Here is a 23,079-nt window from a genome sequence, read left to right as displayed (position 1 = left end):
ATATTTGTTTTCTGATTTTGTGTATTATTGGTGTTTGTCATTCTTAAGAAGTTTACTCTTTTTTAAAAATGCTTTTCCAATTATAAAAAATAGAAAACAAATAATACCTCATTTCTAAAATATACAATGATGTGATATTTCACTAAAATTGTTAGTATTTAAAAGTCCCTGGGTATCTTATAAACAGAGTTACTTCAGAATCATAGTATGAAAACTAACCACAATATGTGTTGGGAATTTGAGATGACTACCTGAGAGTGTATATGCATCTGAAGAATGAATGAACTTACTAAATTATATTCTAGGTTATTAGGTAAAGCAGTTTGTTTAAATTAGTTCCCTACCTTGTTTTTAAGTGGAATCTTTTCCTAATTTTAAAACACACAACTATAAATGGAAAGGCATTCAAGAGCAAAAAATATTTTCAATACCTTTTAAAAGTAAGTTTGAAGCAGTGAAAATGTAAAACAATGCATAGTGTAAACTAAAATGTTCAAAAAGGATGACAAAGAACTAAATAGCGAAGGATTTCAGAATAAAATAACCTTTATGATTAATTTAAATTTTAACTTATGTGGATAAAAAATAACCAACCATATTGCAAAAATTACCAATTTACTAAAAAGTGGAAATGATACTTTGGTGGGAACTACTAGAGAATATTTTCTAATGAAAACTTATAGATTAATAACCATCTTTAAAAGTTAGATCCACAAAGCTTTTCTTCCTTATTGTCTTAGATTTGGATTAAACTAGATTAATTTCTAAGAGTAATTTACAGGGATTATTTGAAGTTCTTTTTAAAAAATAAGAAAAGCCATTTTCTGGTATTTAAAAATATTTTAAAGATTATTTTAAATGTATATCTTTGTCAAGTATTCTGAGAGCCTTAAAAACCATTGAAAATTATTTTCTTCATTGTTTATCAGAAAGCTTAATGTTTCCTTTATCATAGTGAAGTCCATTTTAAAACTTCAGTATAAGAATAATTTATTCTTCTAGAATTAGGGAAAATTGGGTACTTCTTATAGATTTCTTAAACTTTAAAGCACTTAGGTAAAAATTAAAACATTCCTTCAATCAAGTTCAAGTTTTTAGATAGATACTCCTAATTAAAGCATTTTTGCTTTCTGTTTATTAATTACCACTTAATTTTTGAAGCAGAATTTAATCCTGTAAATGTTATGTTCTAAAGGGGAAATTGCCTTTAATGTTGAAAAATAAAATTTAAGAATTCAAGGAGCTTCTGCTCTTTAAGATGTCAGAATCTTCCACAGTGTGTGGGTGATAGGACATTTCAGAGTCTTGAACTCTATTTTGAAGGGAGAGCTTCATTTTCAAATTTCAGTTATTTGTTTGACTTATTATTTTACATCAATATTAGACACCAATATCTTACACCAATATGTACATATTGATTATTTATGATTTCCTATCAGTTTCTAAATAGAAGAATATTCTCAGATTAAATGTTACAATTAAGAAACTACCACTTGACTTTTTAAAATGAATATATGTTTTTCTAATTACTAGGTAGACATTAGAAACTGTTAACATACATTCCAGGATACTAGAAATCAATTAAGGAATGAGGAATTCGCCTCTTCTGGCTACAGGGCAAAATTAGAACCTGTTGGAATCAATTTTATTTCTTTGAGGATACATTAGCAAGTTGATGAAATTGTTCTTGACAGGAGAATTTTAAGAAATCAAACCTAGAAGTATGTCCCATGCTTAGAATTAATACTGCCCACTTACCCCCCCATACCTTGAAAGGGTTTGGAATAAGTAGTTCATAATTTTATCAGCAATAGTAAGTTGTATTTTTATCAACTGTAATAAGTAGCTTGTATTCTTATCAGCTATAGACAGTGAAGTGAAATGCCATTTTTTGAAAGAGTGAATTTCCTCTTAAGTTGATTTTTGGATTTTCTAAATATGATATATTTAACTGTCTCATTCTAAAGAAGAGAATCTAGCTCTGTTACCTTAAAATTAAATTTTTTAAAAATTTGCAGTGTATGGGAGAATTGTTACATGTATATATTTGAATTAGACCTATTATCACCTTAAAATGAATATTAACATATATTATTTTAAGCTAATGCTTATATGTATGAATTTGCTTTTCTTGTGCCTTTAAAATTGTTTTCTAAATCTAAAAATGTTTTTACATGTTTTAGTTTTTATTGTCTGGAGTAATTAAGTTAAATTTCAACCTTATTTATGTTTTTCTTCTAATATTAGTGTTTTATTTGAATATCACTATGTATATGCATCAAATGCATATGATTTTCACGTGAGAATAGAATGAGAGATATATTAAGGTAGGTTGTTCCCATTGTGGTAAAAGTGAATCCACTGACTCTTCTTTGGAAGGGTTTTAAATGTTTCAAACATTTGCCTGTGAGTACAGGACTCAGGACAGGAGTTAATAAATATATATATATGTATATATATATACTTTTCTTGCTTCATAAAACATGAGCATCCTCAGAGCTACTACCATGCAGATAACTCATTCACTTCTATTCTTTGTAAAGTACATGTATCTGATTTGGGTTTTAATGTGATTTGCTTCAGTTTACCTGTTAGGAAAAGGTATAAGTGTAGCATACATCATACTTTAAAGCACACTCTGTATAAAATGGGTTGCCATCAATTATTTGCCTAAAGTAAAATGAAAGCAAACCATAAAATAATAAACTTAATTAGAAATAAAATGAAGTCTTAACTGTTTAGCTAAATAACCTGATTTACTGTTGAAATAAATTTCATCAAGAGTTGTTTTTGAATTGAAACCTATTTTGAAGCCTAGAAGTGTGTAAACAAAGTGAATACAAGCAGAATCCTGGTAGTCTATAAATGTATGACAATTAATTTTTTTTAAATGCCCAAAATAGTATGTTCATGGAACTCAGGTAAATATTTAAGATTTTTAACCACAATCCTAAATATTCAATACTTTTAGTGATAATTTAGTTTTTTTGAAGTTTCCTTAAAAATAAAGCCCTTTGAATTGAACATTATAACTCAATTCAAATGGTTTTGTTTTGTTTTTTAACTTGTAACTTTGTAACTACTTTTATTTTTTTTAGAGTACTTCTGTTCCCAGGATCCTATAATTCTTAGAAGAAATTCCTGTCTGGGAACATTTTCAATCAGGCTTGAGTTAACCTTTTAAAATATGCACTAGAGATACAATTGCTTACTTAAACACTAGCTCTGCTGTGGTACTTAGATGATCATACTCAGTTCACCTTTTACTGATTTGGGCAGGAAGAGGAAGAAAAAACAGCTTAAGGAAACAAGTGTGATTGATCCTATTCAGAGGTGACTCAGAGTACTGTTCTACAAGGCGTGATACCACTGCCAGAATTTAAAGGAATTTCAACCAATTCAACCCCAAATACCTTTGAGTCTAAGAACTTGTTATTCCTCACCAGCCTTTCTGACAAACTTGTAAGCTTCCAGTGGCTATTCTAAGGGTCCTTGCTGTTTGGATCTGTTTTGGTCTCAGTGCTGCCACCCTGTGTATGGCAGTGCCTCTGCTCCTTGCATTCATCTGCTGTGCTTCACTGTCAGGCAGACCACTCCTGGAAATCGGGCATACATACTGAAACCAACCTGAAAACTGTGTTCTACCTCTGTGTTTAAAACTGTGCTAAATCTTTATTTTAAAAGTCATAAAGTTCAGGAGCACGGTTTCCAGCTGACAAAATTAAAATTTAGAACATTTAAAATACTTAAATAGAAGTTTTAAATATTTTAAATATGTTTAATTCAAATACCTTTGTCTTCACATCATTTCCCTAAAATAAGGTAGAATTGGACTCATTTATTAAATGTACCTTCAAACTGATCAAGTAAGAAAACTAGAAGTTCTGAATTTTTAAAGATGAGAGATGTTACTTTTTAAAAAATTTTAGCCAAGGTTTACTTAGAAGTTCTTACTAGTAAAAACAAAACCAAAAATGAGTATGGGAGTGGGGGAGGGGAAAGAGACTGTATGACTGTTTCTGCTTAAAAGAAAAAGAAACTCAACTTGATTGGTTAAATTGGTCCCCGAATCACTAGCCAACATGACTTTTAAATTACATCTCCCAAAATACTCTGCGTATTGATGCTGTGTTCCAGCCAGCACATGCTTTGGCTATATGAAAGCCTTTGCTTTCACCTATGCTATCTCTCCTCATTCTCTCAGCAAGTGTGAGATCAAAAGTACAGATATGTGCATGCAAGAAGCATCAGTGAGTACAGGAACTGAAACTCTGCTACCTCTTACACTGTCTTCAGAATGGACTGACCCAACAAGCTAACTACTCATTCCTTAGCACTTGGTGAGGCTACTATATCTATAAAGTAAATTGTTACCCAAAAAGAAAAACATTTTTGACATAAAGTTGACTCTGAGTAAATAATTCAGGTTAGGAAATTATGTCTACTTATTTTTAAACCATACATAAGGAATTGGCAAAAGTTTATAAACTTTCTAGGCTAAAGAAGACTGTTAAAGACATAACCCTAAACTTTATTTTATACTAAGGACTTTAGCTAGATATAGCTCTATTTTTGCCTTAAAACAAATTTCTAGAAAAGCCATCGGATTTTAGAATAATCAGCTTTTCTTCCTGAATTTTTGAATGGCTTTAGTTCAGCGAACAATGTAATTCTATATGGTAGCAGTTCAAAGTATTGCTTATTTTAGTTAATTTTAGATGCTAGGTTTCTAAGGCAGAAGTGCTGTTGAGGATCATACCACCGTAAGAGAGCTGGAAAGATCAGTACAGTGTATGATACTGTTCTGATGACTATAAAATGCAAAGTTCAAGCTAGGTGCCAGTCCTTGTGCCTATAATCCTAGCAACTCAGAGAGATGAGATCTGAGGATCTTCTTCAAAGCCACCAGGCTGGAAAAATCTGAGAAACTTTTATCCCAATTAAACCACCAAAAACAAATAAATCAAGCTAGAAGTAGAGATGTGACTCATGTGGGAGAGTGTTAGCCTTAAGCACAAAAGCTCAGGAGCTACACCCAGGCCCTGACCAGCACCAAAGATAATAATTAAAAGTTCCAAGTTCAAGATCTCCATTTTGATATTCATGTCATGCTCTTCATAGTTTGGGGGGGATTAGGGATTTCTTTGTGTGTCTCACACACATAAATACCACTTTAATTTTTTAAACTTGATTGATATGGGAAATATGATTAAATTTTTGAATCAGAGCTACTATAGTATCACCTTAAAAGGAAGAATTTTTTTAAACTCTCTACTTCATCTCATTTTTTTCTTTATAGCAGCCTTCAGACAAGTGCATCTGCTATCATTGTTTTCATAAAGCAATGTGAAAGAGTTTGTACAGTTAACTTGTGAGGCATGATAACCCTTACCAGCAAATCCTAGCTAGTTGGGAAGTAGAGATTGAGACGATGCCAGCCTGGGGAAAAGTTAGTGAAATCCCATCTTTACAAATAAGCCAGGTATATGGGGTCCCTGCCTGGAATCATTGCTCTGTTAAGAGGATTGTGGTTCAGCCCCAGTGATGAAATGGCAGGCCCTAGCTGGAAAATAAAGCCAAAAAGGGGTAGAGGTATGACTCAAGTGATAGGGTGCCTGCCTAGTGAAAGCAAGGCCCTTATTTCAAATGCCATGGAAGAGCTGGGAAGACCCTTACAAAACTATATACAACATAACATTTAAAACATAAGTTTCATGTCTTTGCTCAATTGTGAGAACAGCACTGCTACTTTAGAATGATAATCGGTTACCTTCTATAAAGAGACAGGAAGTTTGGTTTTGCTTTGCATCCCCTTTATTTAAGTGTTTTGTTTTTATTTTTTGTGCTAAGTGGAGGAAGAAATGGGGAGATTGCTCCAAGCTGTGCCTTGAGGGTGCCTAATTGGTCTACTTTTTCCTTCTTAATTGCTTTTTGAATGATGAGATAATGTACAAGAGAAAGCACAAAGTTTTAAAATGCCAGTGAATGATAAAGAATGTAGTAACTACAGAAATTCAATGAAGGAGAGGTAGAATTTGTGATGGGATTTGAAAAAAAGGCCTGAACTAGGAATAACCAAAAGAAAGGATGACATTCGAGTGACCACCATGATCAGACAGACTAGACATTATAAGAAAAATATGTGATTCATATACTGAGGCCTGGTGAGGAGAGCCTTGAATGGCAGCCTGAGAAGGTTATGTTGTGTATTAAACAAGGCATTGTAGACCTTTGGGTAGAAGAGGATGGGTGAGAAATCTTCAGTTGACTGAATCCTGAAGAGATTAAGTAGAAGGTTGAAACTAGTTACAGAAGTGTTAATGCTTTGCCTTTGAAATGGAGTCCCTTGTAGGTCCTTATCACTAGCTTCATTCATTCTCACCAGCAAGTTCTAGACATTTATCAAGTGCCTGTTTGCTAAAACCACCAGGGTACTCTCAACATCCCTAAAACCTTCAGTCCAGACTTCAGTGATGTTATTTTTATTATTCTTGTTTTACTTTTTCAGTGATGTTATGAGTGGCCACCTCGTCTACATTTACTTGTAACTTCAGTTATAAGTTCAGTACTTGTGTGTGGACACTGTCTGCACACACTGAAGAGGAAGAAAGGAGTTAGAGGAGATGGCTCTAGAGCATGGGATGGGAAGTAAGGATGAGGATGCATGGCCCTTTGCGTGCTCTGTATATGTGGAGTTCAGTCCTGCAACCGAGTGTTGGCATGATGGCGAACAGAAAGGTGGTTAAAGGGCTAGAAGTGAGAAGGCCACACAACGTATCAGGTCTTGAATGCCACAATGAGGATTTTCATTCTGTTGAGAAATTGGCCCACTAACATTCCAGCTTGGCCTCATTCCTAATCTATCACCAGTTCTCAATGCTTAACCTTCTTCTCACACCTTCTTAGCTCTACCCACTAGCCAGATGTCTTGCCTTGTTCCCAGAGCACCCTGGGGGAACCTCGGCACAGCTTCCTGCCCTGTGTTTTTTTTTTTTCATATATTTTTATTGTAATTAATAGAAGAGTTACATTATATTTGCCAGATAGAAGGTGCATTAATTCACATACATTGATACCCTTTCTCATGTCTTGGTCCCCATTTCCCTCCGCCCCACCCCCACCCCTCATCTTGTTTCCCCCCCTTCCCTATCCAATTTCAAATTTTTTGCCCTATCCACTGTGATGGCCCAGCCCTACTTTGGGGCCCCAGGTGCCTGAGTTGGTGTGATTGAAGTAGTGCTACCCCATAGCAGTTCATGTTACTCTCTCGGACAGCTGAAGCCCACCATTATTCCTGCCTGACTTGGGTTACCCCTCCCATCCTGAAATTTCCCATTCCTTCTGCTCTGCCTGCAAAATATGCTCAAATCTCCTACATCCAAAACAAAACAGAAATCAGAACAAAATTCAGACCTTTCGCATTCATCCCATTCCCTCCTCAAGTATCTTTCTCATCATCAGTGCCAAACTACATGAGAGAACAGACTGTGTGCACCTATTCTTTTCCTCCTTTGTTGTTTCTCCAACCATCTTAACAGTTACTGTGAGCCTGCACTAGAAGAGAACCCTCATGTCCAGCCTCTAGGCATCAAATGCAGCGGTGTGTCTTTTCCATTCTGTCCCTGTGCAACTGATCTGCAGTATTCACAGCGTTGCAAACTCCAACCTCTCTTGCTTTTCTACTTTCTACTGTTTTTTGTCACTTTCTTTGTACTTTGTTCTGATGCCAACAGTTCTCCCACCTGTCCTTGGTCACTGGTGTGTTGGCATTTCCTAGGATCCACACTTCTCTGTTCTTCTCCCCCTCTTTATATATACTCCCAGAATACCAGTTTCCTGTCTTTTGATTAAAGTTTCAGGCTAGTGAAGCCTGTGTCTCTACCTCTGTCTTGGTCCTTTGGGCCTCTTTTTCTATTTATCTCTTCTAGTATCTTGCCTCCCATCTCGTATGCATTCAGCAGACCCGTTGAGTCAGGTACTGAATCAGATCCCACACTCAGTAACAGAGGAGTACAATAAGCAAAGTTCCTTCAGCTTGTGACAAGCAATAGGAATACAGTAAGAAGGCCAGGAAGAATAGACTCTCAACCAGAAAAGACATCCGCACAAAGGATTGTTTTTTTCTGTATTGGGGTTTGAACTTGGGGCCTATAGTCTTATGTTTGCTGGGAAGATGCTTAGTAGAGCCATGTTCCAGGTGGTATTTAGTTTAGTTATTTTTTTTTAGATTAAGGCTTTACCTGGGCTGGCTTTGCACCCTACCTTCCTAGTAATTACTTCCTGATAGCTTAGATTTTATGTATATACATACACACCACCATACCTGCCTTGTTTTTTTGAGATAGAGTCTCTCTGACTTTTTGTCTATGCTGACCTCAGACAATGCTTCTTGTATCTCAGCCACCCAAGTAATGTGAGCTATTGTACCCTGCCCGAAGGAATCTTTGTGTAGGGGCCTAAGCTTTAAGGAACAAGCCAGGAGAAATCTGGAAGGATGTTTCCACACAGCACCTCTGCCACGATGTAGCAACACTGAATGCAGAGAGTGCTAGATAGGAGCTGACCAGAAAGCTGCTCTGCTAGGCGTCTTGTGCCTTTGTTGGGGACTACCATGGAAACCCTGGCATTTTACTCTGTCCTTATCCCCCTGTCCTCATCTTGCTGTCCTCTGCTTTTGGCTCCAGGATCCAAGCACCTGAAAGGCATCCCTTCCTCTGAGCATAGCACCTTTGAGAAGTACAGCTCCCTGGGATATGTACCACCTCAGGTGGTCACTTCTTGTATCTGTGGGGGTCCTGTCCTGCTTCACTTGGCTGTGATGACACCTCCTTGTGCCTCCTCACCTGCTCCAGAACACTTTTCTGATCCACACATTTCCAGCTTTCTTGATGAGCTGACACGGACAGGAGCCAGATGCTCCCTGATTTCTCTGAGAACTGGGAACATAGTATATGCCTCAGGAACAGGGCTTTCTATTTTCAGGGTTACTATAGATCAGTTGTGGCAAATGGAGGCTAAGCAATCATGGAGCAGCACTTGGTGGGGGGGCAGGGGCATGAGATCAAAGTCACTCTTCAGAAAGATGTCCCAAGAAAGCATTGAGCCTGAGAGGTCAACAAGAAGAGGCCTGGATTATTTGGGCCTTTGGACCTTGTCACTTGTGAAGTGCAAGACAAACAGCAATAGCTGGGATCATTTTCTTGTCTGCTCCCCGCTGACCTTGTACCCTCTGCTCTTGATAGCTAAGCTCTGCCAAACACATACACATATCCCTGACAACTACCAGGCAGAAGCTGACCCTCTACAGCATCAAGTATTGTCATGGGGGCTACAGAGACAAGGAGAACATTTACATGAAGGAGAGTAAATACCACCACTACCACCACCACCACCCCCAGTGTACTGAGAGGCAGGTGAAACCCAAAGTCCCTGAGAGAGACACACAGAGATCCAAACACAATGGGAGTGGGAGGCAGGCACATGTGGGGAGACTGTCTAGGCAATGTCTGCATAAATTCTGTTTATATTATTTCACAAGAAAGGAGGAAGATATAAACAGAGAGGAGAAGATATACACCCGGCTTACACCCAGTGAGAGAGAATAGGGACTCTGCTAGTCTCCTAGGGATGGCAGCTAGGTTTGGAGCAAAGACTACAGGTCACTCATCTTGTGAATGGGGCGTTTTACCTTCCTTCTCTGACATGACCAAGTGCTCACTCCATGCTTTCTGCTTAGAGCACTTAACCAGTTATTCTGCCCATAATCCTAAAAATGGGTTCTGTAACAGACACAAGAAAATAGACACAGAGAATTTAAGAAGCTAGGTGTTAAATGAGACAATGTATGAAAGAAAATCTCTGTATGGTACCTGGTCCATGGAAGTACACACAAGTTTTTTGTTTTCTAAATCATTCTGTTTTATGACGTTCTCGCTAAATATGATAATGGTTGTAATCATTTTCTTGTAGACCTCAATTCTCTAATGTGCTAGGTCACTTTACCCCACGTTCACTGAGAAATGTGAGTCCATCTGATATGCACTGTCTGCAATCCCATGTATGTAGTCCTACCTCTCCCCTTTTTTGGCTGCTGAGAAGCTCAGCCTCCTGCCCAAGGCTCAACGTCTTTTTTCCTATTCTACTGCATACGGAATTATGTTCAGCCCCATTGACTACAGGTCTTCAATCAGTAGCAGTGTTCAGGATTCCAGACCATGTGGTTCATAGTCATCTCTCTCCAGCCATTTCCTTTTCTCCTGCAGACTTTCCCCAACCACACCAATTCAAGCTTCTATATCAACTCTCCATTCTAAAGTGGCTTTGGCCAGGTCCCATTGGGCAAAAACCTCATCACACACATACACACACACACACACACACACACACACACACACACACACACACACACACACACACGTGTACGCAAATATGGTATACACTACCATCAAGTCCACCAAATGGTGTTCTGTCTATATGCTCTTCTGTCTTCTCACATAATAAGGGACCCCATAGTCTGACAATAGTCTTTAATCTTTCTATACTCATTTACCCCTCATTCTTAGTGCAGTTAAAAATCACCCAGTCATTGTATGCAAAATGATTGATTGCTAGGCAACCTAAAAGTTAAAATTTTTTCCAAACAATATTTGTTGTTAAAAGTAATTTAGATATTGAGAAAGCCCATAACTAGTAAAATTATTTGTTATTGTGTTATACGTCAGTCTCAAACCCTTAAAAAACACTATTTGGCCTCAATATAGTAGACTATTGGTGACTGGCCTGTGACCTTTGTGGCAGGGTCAAGGGTTCAAAAATGATCTTGTCATTTTCTTAGTTACCAGAAGTTGTAAGCATCATGCACTGTAAGTAAATTATTTCTGTCTTTGTCACTGTCACCCAGTTTTTATTGAGCACCCACAGGGTTGGTGCATTTACTGTGTAGGATTAAGTATAATGCTGCCTTCAGAGATACATTTTAATTTTTCACTACTGAATATTTTGAAGATATACAGGAACAAAATAGGAGAATGGCTATTCATACCCATAATCAGTTATCACCTCAGCAGACAGTCTTGACTATGTCATGACCCATGTTCATCTCCTCTCCTGTCGACCATTTTGATGTGCAAATTATTTCATGCCCTATGTGTGTGTATTTAATATTTTCAAAAAGTATAGTCTTAAGCCGGGCATTGTGGCTCACACCTGTAATTCTAGCTACTCAGGAAGCTGAGATTTGAGGATCAAGGTTCAAAGCCAGCCCAGGCACAAAAGGACCTGAGACTCTTAACTCCAATTAAAACGGGAATTGGGGCTTGGTTCAAGGGTAGGGTGGTAGCCTCAAGATGAAGAGCTTAGAGACAGTACCCAGGCAGAGTTCAAAGCCCCATGACCCACAAAAAAAAAAAAAGTAAAGACTTCACAGTAATTATTTACATCCTCCCCCAAAATAAAAATTCCTTAACATCATCAATATCTAATATCTCCATGGCTGTCTCCTTTTTTTTAAAAGCAACTGCATGATTCCAGTATAATAACGTTTATACTGAACAATTGGTTGATATTTCCATGGGTTATTGCTTCTTCTTTTTCCCCCAGTCTCTTAAAATTTGCTGACAATTTTACGTAAATTTTTTGGCGGAGCAGCATTTTAAACACAGGGCTCTGTGATTACTAGGCAGGTACCTCGCTGCTGGAGCCACACTTCTAGACCTTTCTGCTTGTACCATGATCCTCCTTTTTATGTTTTCTATTTTAGTGTGGGTAATGACATGTGCCAGCACACACACACACACACACACACACACTGAGCTCTTGGTGGAGATGAAGGTTTCATGAACTTTTCCTTCAGGCTGGCCTAGAACAATGATCCAATATCTGTCTCCTGAATGGTTACGGTTAGAGAATGAACTATTAGAGACATAGCCCCTTATGTCAGAGCCAGGTTCTGGGACTGGGAGTGTGGCTCAAGTAGTAAAGTGCCTGGTCACCAAACACAAAGTCCCAAGTTCAAACTCAAGTATCCACCTCCCACCCCCAAAACATACAAATTCTGCTTTGTGCTTCTCAATGTGTTATATTCTTATTGAATAAGGAGGTAATTAAAAGCAGTAGAAGTAAATATTGAATTAAGTGACATAATCAAGCAATCATGAGACCCCTTGATATGAATATAATAAATGAGTGATTACTGTATTGCCATGCCTCTATAGTATTTTATTTCTGATCCTAATACTTTAGAATTCCCTTTATGAAATGTACATAAACAAATATTTCCTTTTTTCCTTAAAAACATGTAGTACTGGTAAAGACAGAATTGAAGTCTTTGTTTTATATCCTACTTTTTAAAAACTTGGATTGCTTCCTGTGTACTTCTGTGGATTTCTGAGTGGCTGAATTCATGTGAATAATCGCCAGATTATTTACCTTTCTCCCAGTTGTTGACTGTGGAGGTTATTGTAGTCTTAAATAATGCAATGATGAATGCCTTGTGCATTAACCTTTATGTGCATCTGGTTTTTTTAGGTGTAAACCTTTATATGCATCCCCCCTCACATGTGAAAGGAGTAGGCAAAAAGATATCCTTGTTTTGTTGTTAATTATTTTGTCTTCTTTCATTTGTCTTGGTAGTAATATGGCCAGTTGGATCTCTAAGAAAGACGTCATCATTAGTAGTAGCACATGGGGATTCCCATTTCTTAAACTTCCCCAGTGTAGGCCAGTCACCTAAAGAAACCCTGCCAATATCTAAAGCTTTTTTAAAATGTATCCTTTTCTGCACTACTTCATACAAGTTTTCCCTTCTTAGTAGTTACCTCTTGCCTCTGTCATTACATCTTCCTTTGATCCAGAGCTGCTAATCTTCCCTACGCCAAAAATACCAGTTATAACATAGAGGTGCATTATACATACTTCTATAAAAAGCCCATGGTCTGTGTGGATTTGGAACTTTAGCTTTGGTTCTTTAGAGCCTGCGTTCCTCCTTTCTGGCCTCCGACATCTTTATGATCATTGACTTTGCTCTTCTATATTAATATCACAACTTCATAGTGAAGGAAAAAATTCACCTGCCAAACTGAATTAATTAATTAGAAGTTATGAAGCAGATAAATTTACACATTAGGTAATCACATTACCCAACAAGTCACCTTTCTTTGATTTTTTTTTTTTTTTAGTGATGTTGTTGGTCGTGGGTCTTGAACTCTGGGCCAGGGCACTGTCCCAAAGCTTTTCAGCTCAAGCCTAGGGCTCTATCACTTGATCCAAAGTACCACTTCCAAAAAAAATTTTTTTAAGACTCAAATTGGTACATCAGCAATCTGAGAGATGTCAGTTGAGAAATCTAAAGTATTAGGACTATTCCCCAGTCATTATCAAGAAGCTCTGAAATTACAGTGCATACTAAAAATACCTCACATTGAGTAATGCTTTACAGCATACCATCATTTACCATCATTGCTTGGAAAGAGTATTCATCCTGTGAATATGAACCCTAATGTCCTGTAACCTTTACCTCTGCTCACTAAACTTTAAGCTTTCACACCTCTCTTTTGCTCTATGAGTTCCCTCTGGTCTTGTTTCCCACCCGTAAGCTGGCTCCAGCTAGTGCACTAGTTTGTTCAACTCCATCCACTATGCTTGATAGCTGCTTCACTTCCCTCCACCCTGAAAGATGTCCCCTCCTTGCTATTTTAATGTTTTTTCATTACTGTTTGTTTTTTCCCTTTTTCTTCGGTACTGGAGTTTGAACTTATGGCCTTCCACTTGCTAGGCCGGCCCTTTTCCACTTGAGCCACATTCCCAGCCCACCTTCCTTTTTGCTTCGACCTGAAGATGACTGGGGAGCTGTGCTGGGCAATGTAGAAGTAGCCTGTGTAAAGCAGGTCAGTAAGTCTAGTTCCAGCTAGCTTACTCAATGTGCTGAGGACATTCTGTCCTATCTTTTGTCCTCTGTGGCACCAGACTCTTATCATTCTCTTCTCCCTGCCTGCCCTTGCTCCTTCTCTTTACCTCTTTGTCCACTGGTCAACACCCATTCATCATTAGTGTATGTCATTGTCATGTGCATCTCCTCTCTGAAGCAAATCATTTACTATCTGTGGCAGTGAACATTCTTGGGTTGTGCATCTGCACACTCCTGGTCTGCCCCTTCCTATTCTTGCACTGTGTACCCCATCTTCTTGAATCTGTTATTCTACATTTCCTCTCCACTTGATTTATCCTAATAGCACTTAAGCATGTTGTACATCTGCCATCTTTCAAAGAGAAATAGTGATAGCTGTCTCCATTCTGTACCTTCTGCTTTGATGGGCAGCATTCTCCTAAGAGCTAGGAGTACTTAATATTTCCAGATTCTCCCATGGCAGTCCTTCCCCAGCCCTCAGACTCTGTGCTGGTTCGCCTTAGACAGTGATTTCCAATTTTACCAAAAGCCTGTCTGTAACTAAACCAAGCAGGCTCAGCCCTTATCCAGATTGCCTTCTCCTTCAAATATCTCCTTTCTTTTGCTCCCGCAACTGCAGAACAGCTTCATGGCCTCCTTTCCACCTTCCTATGGGTCTCTCTGTTGTCTTCTCTGAGCGGTGGAGCTCCTCTGTTTCCACTCCAGCTCCTTCCCCACACTCCTGCTGTCGCATGTCTTAGCCTCAGACCACTTTCTCTACTGCTAATCCTGTTCTTTATTACTTTTGTGTATGTGTGGTGCTAAGGATCCAGCCTAAGCCAGTGCTCTACCACTTGTCACATCCCCTCTCTCACCCGACTCTTTAAACCCTTCATTCCTTCTTGCTCCCAAGGACTATAAATAAACTGCCATTCAAGATCTTCACTTTGATGAATATTGCTTAACATTATTTAACTGTTGCTCACTGTAGTATGCACTTTATGCCCAATACCATTTTATACTTTAATATACACAATATCATTTTTCTACTAATTGGTAGAGATTAATTACCTCATTTTACAACTAAACAACCATCCCTTCTGCTAAAACTTGAAAAAGCAGTGGCCTTTGAACAACGTATCTTCTCCCAGCCTGGCTTTCCATACCCATACTTGCTGCTCTTTTTTAAGACACACCATCGGTTCCAAACAAGGGAGACCTAGCTCCTCCGTTGGTCTGCACACCCCCCATCTCTGCCCTGCTCTGCTGTTGTATCTGCCACCCACTGTCTAACTCTCCATCCTCACTTGCTTGAATCCAATGCCTAAGCTCTGTCCACTCAGTTCATTTGGCTCTTCCTCCTCAAAGTCTCTTCCCTGAAGTTTGGAAGAATCTTTTCCTTTTGTGGGCTTTCATTTTACATAGTTTGTATGTAATTTCTGGCATTTTCTACCTTCTATCTTAGGTTATCAATAAATCATAAATATTGTTTTCAGATACCTCTCCTAATAGACTACAAGCTCCTTAATGGTAGAAGTTATGAAGGCTTAATCTTTGTGTTCTACGAAACACTTAGATATTTAGTGATATTAAAGGTAGAGATTTGTCTTTAAACTTGTTCTTCAAGCTCACTCATGGTGTTTTTGTGCAACTAGAATTATCTGGGACTATCAAAGAGAGTGAATTTTCTAGACATGGCCACAAGGTGGCGCAGTGACTGCAGCCTCCTGGTATCTAGTGAGAGTTGGTCAAATAAAGAAAAAGAAACGTATCTCTGACAGATATACACTCAATGAGAATTCAGGATAACTTTCAAAGTTCAAGCATTTTGTCAATTTCTGATCATTTAAACAGGTAATCAAATAGATTTGGCCACTGCTTTCTTCCACACATCCAGTGGGCCAACAAGATAGAACGTTCCCTGTCCTTCTCCCGTTCTTTCTTCTTATCAACAGGCATGCAATACTTTTGGTGTACATTCAGGTTCTAGTTATTGGGTATGCAGAATTAGACATTGAAAGGCAAGATCCCTGCTGGGACAGAGCATAGATTCTTCAGGTTATCACTGAGAAATGAAAACTTTGTTGTCAGAAACAAGAGCTCCTTTGCTGGGGCCAGGAGTTTGGCCTAGTGGTTAAAGTGCTTGCCTAGCATGCACGAAGACCCAGGTTCGATTCCTTGGTACCACATACATAGACAAGAGCTGGAAGTGGTGCTGAGGTTCAAGTGGTAGAGTACTAGCCTTGAGAAAGTCCAAGGACAGGGCTCAGGCCCTGACCCCAAGCCCAGGACTGGCAAAAAAAAAAAAGAGCTCCTTTGCTGTTTTCTTCTTCTGAAGTCATTTTTTATCCTTTCATATCCAATATGGATAGTCCATAGATTTAAAAAAAATTATCCAAATGTGATTCAGCCTAACAGGCAATGACTCGTTTTAACCATGTTTGTCTATGGCTTTCTCCCCTATTTCCTAGTTACATAGTCAAGAATTGATTGTGTTCTCTTTAGTTAAACATATTAGAGCTCAAAAAGGCCAGATTCTGGGGCTAGGAGTTTGGCCTGGTGGTAGAGTGCTTGCCTAGCACGCACGAAGACCTGGGTTCGATTCCTCAGTCCCACATACATAGAAAAAAAGCCGGAAATGGTGCTGAGGCTCAAGTGGTAGAACTCTAGCCTTGAGAAAGTCCAAGGACAGTGCTCAGGCCCTGAGCTCAAGCCTGGGACTGGCAAAAAAAAAAAAAAGTCAGATGTATATCTTCAATTGTATATATCTTTCATTCCTTTATTATCAATGCCAGCAAGACAACAAGAAAACAAGTTAGAAATTTGGCATATTGGTGTTTAAAGTTATATTTTGACAAGGTGGACCTAGTATGAATTAGTTAGAATTATACATGATTTTGAAACATTCCTGCAAGGTTTAAGCATGAAAGTAAGCATCGTACAAGGGCTCTGGTAATAAAGCTACATCCTTTGCCTTTATGTCCTTAAATATGCTCAGAATTCCTACTTATATCAGTCTATGTTGGATAGAAATGTCTAATGCAAACTATTTTATAAAACTGTTGAATAGTTCATGTAATGTGTTAAGTACAGTATAAAAAATTAAATTAAGGGTTATATGAGCACTCTTTATTGTATTTTATTGTCAGGGTAATGTTAGAGAGGTTACAATTACATTCCTCAGGTAGTAGGTACATTACTTCTCGAACGTTGATACCCCTTCTCATGTTTTTGTATATGGGCACTTGCACAGCTGTGAAGCAAAAAAAAAATTTTTTTAAATCACAAGGCAAAGGGCTGTGACTGCAATTGAATTCAAATTCTTCAGTGGGAACTTTCTTTGGTATTTGATAAATGAAACTTATCTCAGAACTATTTATTATCTGCAAGTGTCAGTTCCAGTGAAATGTATTTCTAGAGACTTTAAGTCATGTAGTATGATACGTCTTAACCAACAGGTGAATTACATTGACTTCCTCCTCGCTTAACAGCTGAGAATGCGGCTCTTAAACTGCCTAGATACATTTCCTTCCTAGTAAGGGATGAAGGCAACTCACATTTAAGCTGCGGCCTTATATCTTTTTCTCCCTTTCTTCAATGAGGACGGAGTTCAGGGGTTTTCCTTAAAATTTTTATTAAATAAACTGATTGCCCAAAAAATTATGTTTACATGCATATATGTAATGTTCTTTGATCAATTTTACTGTCTCGGAGCCTCCTTCCCCTCAGTATTCTGTGAGTTTATTATGTTGTTTTCCTCCAAGTGAAATGCGTGTGTGTGCGTGCATGTGCATGTTGACCTTATCTGTCCTCTTTTTCCCTACTGCGCTCTTGCTAGTCCCCAAAGGACCTCTTTGTCATTATTATTGTCTATATTTCTGAACAAATCCAAGAAAATTTTGGATTATCTCAATCTGATGATCTCAAGTTCCATCCACTTTCTTCCAACGAAACTATTTCATTCTTTTTTTCCCCCCCATGCTGGTCCTAGAGCTTAAACTCAGGTCCTAGATATTGTCCCTGAGCTTCTTTTGCTCAAAGCTAACCCTCTACCATTTATTTGAGCTACAACTCTATTCCACCCTTTTTTAAAAAAAAAAAGTTATTTTATTGTAGATAAGAGTTGGCTACCTTGACACTATGAAGTGCAGATCTCAGACTCCTGAGTAACTAGGATTACAGATGTGAGCCACTGGTATCTGGCTTATTCTTCTTCATGATAAACTATCTATATGTATCTCTTATATCCTCCATTAATCAATTGCCAGGCACTTGGGCTGATTCCATAGCTTAACTATTATGAATTAATGTTGTTACAATCTGCATGCATCTGTCTCTGTTGTATATTATATATATGTGTGTGTTATCTCAGAATCACATGGGAGTTTTTGTTTGTTTTTGGAACCTCCATGTTGATTTCCATAGTTGTTGCACTAATTGACATTCCCAGCAACAGTATAAAAGCACTTCACCCCATTTATCGCCATCATATGTTGTTTGCTTTCTTGATGGTTGTCATTCTCACTGGGTTAAAATGGTGTCTCAGTGTTGTTTCCTTTATGGCTAAGGATAATGAACATGTATTCAGGATGTTAAACCTTTAATGAAGAGCTGACAAAAGGTTTTTCCGCCTTTCTCTGTACTGTCTCTTCATTCATTATTTCTTTCATGTGCAGAAGCCTTTTAATTTGATGCAATCCATTTGCTTCTATTTCTTGAACAATTAAGAGTCCTAATCAAAAAATCATTTCCTACTCCTATGTCTTCTAGTATTTTCCCTCTAGTAGTTTCCACGTTTCAGGCCTTACAACATTTTAAATTCATTTTTGTATAGGGTGATAAATACAGGTCTAGCTTTAGTCTTCGACATGTAGACATCCAGTTTTTCCAACACCATTTGTTGAAAGGACTGTCTTTTCACCAATAATGCTTTTTGTGCCTTCATTAAGAGTTACATAGTTGTAGCTATATAAGCTTATTTCCAGGTGTTTTGGTCTATTCCATTGGTCTTCATGCTATTTTTGTTACTATGGCTCTGTAGCATAATTTGAAGTCAAGCATTATGATATCTCCAGGATTGTTTTTTTGGTTCTTAGATTATTTGTGTATTTTATGCTTCCTTATGAATTTTTAGATGATTTTTCGGTTTCTGTGAAAATGCCTTTTAATTTTGATTGAGATTGTATTAAATTTATAAATTGCTTTCAGTAGTATAGCCTTTCTCACAATACTTTTTGTACCAATTCATAAATACAGGAGGTCTTTCCATCTTTTAATGCCCTCAGTTTCTTTCTTCAATGTTCTATAGTTTTCATTGTAAGTTCAGGATCATAACATATTCAAATAAGGATAAATGGACTTGTCTCTTTAGTTTGTAGCCCTTTAGTTTTGTTTTTTATTTTCTCTTGCCTTCTTACTCTGTCTGCAAGTTTAAGCCCTGTGTTGAATAAGAGTGGAGTGAGTGGACATTGTCTCAATCTTTCTTTTTTTTTTGCATTTTTTAATTGTAATTAGTAAAAGGGTTACATGATATTTGCCAGATAGAAGGTGCATTAATTCACATACATTGATACCATTTCACATGTCTTGGTACCCATTTCCCTCCCCCCCCACACCCCCCACCCGTCTTGGTTTTCCCCCCTTCCTCAATCTTTCTTTAAAGGAAAGAGTTTCAGATTTTTCCTCCCTTTAGTATGATAATGTCTGTAGGTTTGTCATATATAAACTTTATTAAGGCTTTTATTCAGACCTTTTATCATGCAGGGATATTGAATTTTATCAAAGGCCTTTTCTCTGTTGAGATCAGATTTTGTTATGCTGTTTATGTGCTATAATAAGTACTGTTTTGCATGTGTTGAATACTCTTTTGAATATCTAAAATTTTTAAAAATCTTTGTGAATGATCATTTTAATGTTGTGTTACAATTTCAGGTATTTCATTGGAATTTTTGTATCTATGTTCATCAAGGAAATAGGCATACAATTTTTGGTTTTCATCGTGTCCAAATCCAATTTGTATACCAAAGGGATACTGGCTTCATAGAATATGTTTGGTTGACTTTCTTCCTTTTCTATGTTATGGCTAGATAGATAGATAGATAGATAGATAGATAGATAGATAGATAGATAGATGATAAATAGACAGACTCTCTGTATATGTATAGAGAAGCCTCTTTTCTTACTGAATACCAGAATCTCTCCCTCTTCTCTGTCGTCATTTCTGCCTGCTTCCTCTGAAAGCTGCACTCTGCTCTGTTGCCACCTCAGCACAGAACACTGTCTCTCCTCTTCTTTACCTGGGATCCTAAGTTTTCCTTTAATTATCACCCTAACTTTAGTTATTCTCTTTTCAGTAGGTACAAAATTCTGAAGTAGCCTTCTGTTGAAAATTATTTCCTTATCATTTGGCTACTAGCTTTTCTGTCTCTCCATTCCCTCATTCCTTGATCTTGTCTTTCTCTCCATTCCCACATTCCCCTATCCCAACCTATTCTTTTCCTTAGGGAATTTTAGTGTCTTCATGCCTACGTGGAGACCATTTGGTAAGAATTGTAGGTCTATTCTCTAGCTCTTAGTAGTATTTTTCACCTTTTCCTTATCCTGGAGTGACCTCATTGTGTGTCTCCTGATGATGGTCATTGGGATTCAGGTGAGTTAACCAGTACTTTGTCCTCCTTCCTCTTAATCTCTTCATTAATTTTGTTAAGCATATAAATGGATTTTTTTCTTTGTTCTTTTACTTTAATGTATAGAAGGGTTACAGTTACATTCGCCAGATAGAACGTGTGTTATTTCTCACACATTGATACCACTTCTCGTGTTTTTGTCCCCACTTCCCTCCCCCACTCGCTCCCCTAATCTTTTTCCCCTCTTATTTCAAATAAACAAATAAATATATATATAATATACCAGGTAATAAAGTCAGATACTGTAACAATATGAGATTAACCAAAAGGCAACACAAGAGAAGAGAGAAAAAAAAACAAAAACATAGTACATTAAGAACAATATTTACTCAGAATTAAGCTCTTGTTTCCATGTCCTTGAGGTCATTAGTTTGACCTCATCCTATATGGCCTTATGTAAAATGGATTTTTTTGTAGAAAACATTTGGGGGGGGGGTTTACTTCAGGTTTGGACTGTTGTTAACACATTTCTTCTGTGCCCCCTGGAAACAAGTAATCTCTCCCCATTATCCCTTCTCTCCACCTATCTTCCCAAGTATTGTTCTTAGAGTTCTTTACTCATTTGAGTTCATAGGAAATGTTTAAACTTCATTCTACTACACTGCAGCCAAGGGAACATCATAGAGCTTATAATAATGTGCAATTCTAACCACTGAGTTCTGGCGGTCATGCTCACTTATTCCAACCATTGTGACCCCTGTACTTTATCTTTTCTTCCTTTCCCCCCCTTTTTCTTGTCTTAACAGTACATTCTTCAAGACAAAAAAAGTCCATAGTACTTTTTTCTGAGCTTCAGTGAGCTTTTTACCAGCGTATGTATGTATGTATGTATGTATGTATGTATGTATGTATGTGTGTATGTGTGTATGTGTGTATGTATGTGTGTGTGTATTTGTTTCTACCTGTTGATTTCACATTAATTATTACCAGTACCACCTGGTGAAAGTTTCTTAACTTATAGACTTCACAGATACATTTCTTAACATGACCCAAAGTGTGCATTCTGACACAATTCCCAGAAAGTAGAGATCATGTCTTGTCAGTATACCCATGGTAATTCAGGTTAGTGCTGTATGTGGTAGACAGCAGTAGTGTCTATTACATTACATTAGTGCACAATCAAAAAGAGTTTGGCCTAATAGTAGAGTGTTTGCCCCAATGTATAAAGACCCAGGTTCGATTCCTCGGTACTACATACCTAGAAAAAAGCCAGAAGAGCTGTTGATACTCAAGTGGCAGAGCTCTAGCCTTGAGAAAGTCCAAGGACAGTGCTTAGGCCCTGAGCTCAAGCCCAGGACTGGCAAAAAAAAAAAAAAAAGATCCTGGGAATTCATGTGAAAGTAAATTTTAGTCCTATCATAAAGAAAAACTCAAAAAGCACATGAATTGTACTCAGTTTCTTCTGCCTCCTCCTGAGGACTTCTCTTTAAACAGAGAAATCAGCCAGGCACAGTGGCTCATGCCTATAATCCTAGCTACTCAGGAGGCTGAGATCTGAGGATCATGGCTCAGAGCCAGCCAGGACACTAAAGTCCATGAAACTCTTTTCACCATGTAACCTCCAGAAAACTGGAAGTGGCGATGTTGCTCAAGGGGTAGGGCAGTAGCCTTGAGCTAAAGATCTCAGGGACAAAGCCCAGGCCCAGGGTTGAACTCCCATGATCAACAATCACAACAACAACAAAAATTGAGAAACCAAAGAAGCACTCATAAGGAACAGAATTTCCTCCAGACTTCACTGAAAGCTGTTTATAATATAAGAAGAAAATGGCCAATATAAGAAATAAACTTGGGGTAACATTTTACTCAGTGAAAATAAAAATAATTAAATGACTGTGATTCAAGGGCAAAATTAGAAATTGATGTGTTTCTATTTTTTAATGTAAACCATAAACACTTTGCTTCACATTTATTTCTAGCAGGATACAAGATTAATTTTTCAATAAAGTATAAAGTATAAATGATATATACAAAGAATAGCAGTAAACAATTAGGTTTATATGCTGTTAACCAGATTGACCCTAGCTTTTCTAATTTCTAACTATATTTCTTCTTTCTTTCCTTCTAGGTTGCCTCTTGGTGCTACCTTGGCTGTATTTGGCACTCAGAATGCTTCATTCTGTGTTGGTCTATTAATAAGATTGCCTTGGCTAGAGTTAGAGCCTCAGGTAGGTGGCTTTTGATCTTATATACCATGAGTCTCAAGGTAATCAGGTATTCTAGTTCCTAAGTAATATAAGAGTAATATTAAAAGCTTTGACAAGCATACCACTTAGGGTCAATATGCATTGTAATTATCAGGACTTAGTAATATGTACAATCTAATGGAAGATAAAGAGTGGCAATCCTCACTCTGACAAAAAACATAGCTAATGTAAAATTTTGTTTGTTCCTTTTTTCCAGATAGACTCTTAATTAAGCTCTGTTTTTCCTGAATCTTACAGAGTTGTAGACTATGCCTGTTGCCAGCTATGCTGGGAATAAACTTACTAACGGGAGCATTAGATTCCT

At 37.6% G+C, this 23,079-nt stretch overlaps 1 protein-coding gene across 2 annotated transcripts in view; it reads left to right on the top strand.

The window, feature by feature from the left end:
• Nucleotides 1-23,079, top strand: part of Plag1 (PLAG1 zinc finger) — a 41,277-nt gene that overhangs the window by 5,338 nt on the left and 12,860 nt on the right. For both annotated transcript variants that reach the window (XM_090338636.1, XM_090338635.1), the window contains exon 2: nucleotides 22,637-22,736. The gene's annotated coding sequence lies outside the window, so the exon portion shown is untranslated. The remainder of the gene's footprint in view (nucleotides 1-22,636; nucleotides 22,737-23,079) is intronic.

The sequence above is a fragment of the Megascapheus bottae genome, chromosome 9 (genome assembly GCF_031878675.1).
Source record: "Megascapheus bottae isolate mThoBot1 chromosome 9, mThoBot2.hap1, whole genome shotgun sequence".
Lineage (NCBI taxonomy): Eukaryota > Metazoa > Chordata > Mammalia > Rodentia > Geomyidae > Megascapheus > Megascapheus bottae.
Note: the sequence above shows the minus strand (reverse complement) of the source record. Positions and strands in the feature narration are given on the sequence as shown.